Genomic DNA, 2,882 nt, shown 5'->3' with positions numbered 1-2,882 from the left:
ATGGTAGATTACCGAATTGGAGATGGGAGGAATTTCTTCTTGTGGCAGGATCCATGGCACCACCTTGGCCCTCTTTGCGACACCTTCCCACGAGGACCGAGGATCCTTGGACTAGATGAGTCATCCAGACTAAGCACGGTGATTCATGAAGGAGTATGGCAGTGACCCATTATCACGGATATTGAGTGTTTGGAGGTCACACATGTACTACCCACTATTTTTGGAGGGGAAGACCGTATAATTTGGAAATTTGAGAATGATCGACCAACAGCACAGGCTATCTATGAGTTATATGACCCACCAGGACCGAAAGTAGGCTGGTCTTCACTACTTTCGGGATCACTCAAAATCCCACACCACATATTTATTCTATGGCTTGCCATCCAAGAAAAGTTGGCTACGACTGATAAACCATGGCTTGCTCACCTTGGCCCATGTATCCTATACAATGAAGGACTGACAGAGACACATGCACATTTATTCTTCCAATGCAGATTTAGTCGAAGATGTGTCACGGAAATTCGAAGAACGATACGGTTCTTATGGCCCAATAGAGAGTGGAAGGATGACATGGGCTTCACAGAGATGGAGGGGTAAACACATAATCAACATGTCTTATAGAGCACTCCTTGCAGCATGTGTATACCACATTTGGAAGGAAAGAAACCTGAGACGATTCGATTACACCGAGAGGACGCCTACTACCATAGCATTACTGATCATTGAGGACATTCGACAGCGAATCCATAGCATCTCACTCTCTAGATCAGTCAGTACAGGTGCTTTATTTCGATTATGGCGAATCCCTTGGCCTGTCGAGGGATAAACCATTTGGGGACCATATTGTTGTACTGTACCATTTTTACTCAATGAAACTTACTTTTACCAAAAAAACATTGCAGCATGATATAGGTCTAAGTAAAAATTCTCTCACTAAAAATTCTCTCTCCTACACACACTAGCACACCTACAACTTCACACACAAAACCCTACACACTAGCACACCTACAACTTCACACACAAAACCCTAATGTACAAATTTCCGGCCGGCGACGGCGGAAATACGGCCGGCCATATGGAGGACGATGGCGAGATGCCGGAGGAAGGGGATGTGGATGACTGGGATGGCTTGGATGGCGGTGGAGAGGAATATGAATCGCGATTTTCCGGCGAGAAATTTGAAGAGACGGGTTTGGGGTTTCTGACCGGAAAAGGCACTATTTCGCCGGCTAGTGAGACGGAAATTGTTGGGGAGAAAAGCAGTGATGTTTCTACTGTGTTTGGGCGAGTTTTGGAGGCAGAAATGAATGACTGGTTCGTCGCCGCCATTATTAGGGTTTCTATGTGACGAAGAGTCACGACAGAAAAAGTCGACAGAAATCAGCGTTTTCACGACCGATGAAGGTAACAAAGGGTTTGTGGAGATGGAAACATTGTCCACGAACGAGAAAGGAGAGAACTTGACCACTGATTCGACTCGTTCAAAGGCGCCGCAAAAACTAGGGTTTGAAGAAGCTTCCATTAATGGCGGACGAATGGAAGAACCTTTCAACCTTGACGAATTTCTGAGATTAGCCAACGCCGTCATTGACAAAGGTGATGAACAAACAGTTGCAGCCCTCACAGATCTGAAAATCAGATGGAGAATGCATTTCAGAAACTCTCCTTCGCTGCGGTCGGTGGTCGAGTTACATGGAGGAGGCGCGCCACCACGTCGCCAAGCTTGGAGGTGTATTCTGCCGTCGGGAAAGAGCAATATGACATCGGAAACGGCTAGTAAATGGACTGGTTCAGACCTACAGGCGCCGGCGACCAAGCAGCCTCATTTTTTCGCAGGAAAACGTCAGTTTCACTAACGCCGGCGATGGAAATTCCGACTATGCGACCGGCCGTCAGATTTGGTGACTGTACACAAATGGCTGACGTGGCACATGGGTGTGACGTGGAGGATGAGATGGATGCTAGGGTGGAAGTTGACAAGGATGATGAAGTCATCGTGATGTAGGCATGACCTATGCTGATGACATCACTGTTGAGGCAAGCATGACCTATATTGCTGACATCACCGCTGAGGCAAGCATGATACCATCACCTGCTGATGTCACAGATGACATCACTCTGCACGCGAAGACAAAAAATCTGCATCCTAACCTTAATTCTAGTGCTCCAATGGGATTGTTCGACAGAAACATACCTTTGCATGCATGCCCGGACACAATTATCGATGACAAAATAGCTCATGTATTTCATAATTCAACTCGCAAAACCCTATCTTATGTGGCTCTATCGGTACAAAATGGAGAGGTAATAGTCCGACCAACATTGGATATTATAAGAAACGGATCCAAACGATGGAAGACTACCGCGGTGGGATATTTCCTACGAAAAAGGCCATATTTTCATCATCTGAAAGAGATTGCGATGTCGGTTTGGCCGGAATTGAAGGAGGTCACGGGTACAAATAATGGATTTTTTTTCCTTTAGTTCAAATCAGTTGCTGCTATGGAGGATGTCATAGAAGGAGGGCCGTGGCTATTTCAGGGGCAGCCGATTGTTCTTCAAAAATGGGAACCAGGGATGGTATTACGAAAACTTCAACATACACAGGTTCCTTTGTGGATCAAACTACGTCACCTTCCAGTCGAGTTTTGGACAGAGGAACGCCTTAGTACGGTGGCTAGTGGAGTAGGTAAACCACTTTACCCGGATGCAATTACGAGAGCATGCACAAGACTGGACTTCGCTCGTGTATGCGTAATGGTGGATGTGACCTCAAACTTACCAAAGCACATTATAATTATGAATCCGGATGAGGACGGAGGAGAATCACCTTGTAAAGTAAACGTTGAGTACGAATGGCTACCACAGAAATGCAAGAGTTG

The sequence above is a fragment of the Sesamum indicum genome, unplaced genomic scaffold (genome assembly GCF_000512975.1).
Source record: "Sesamum indicum cultivar Zhongzhi No. 13 unplaced genomic scaffold, S_indicum_v1.0 scaffold00222, whole genome shotgun sequence".
In the NCBI taxonomy this organism is placed as follows: domain Eukaryota; kingdom Viridiplantae; phylum Streptophyta; class Magnoliopsida; order Lamiales; family Pedaliaceae; genus Sesamum; species Sesamum indicum.
Note: the sequence above shows the minus strand (reverse complement) of the source record.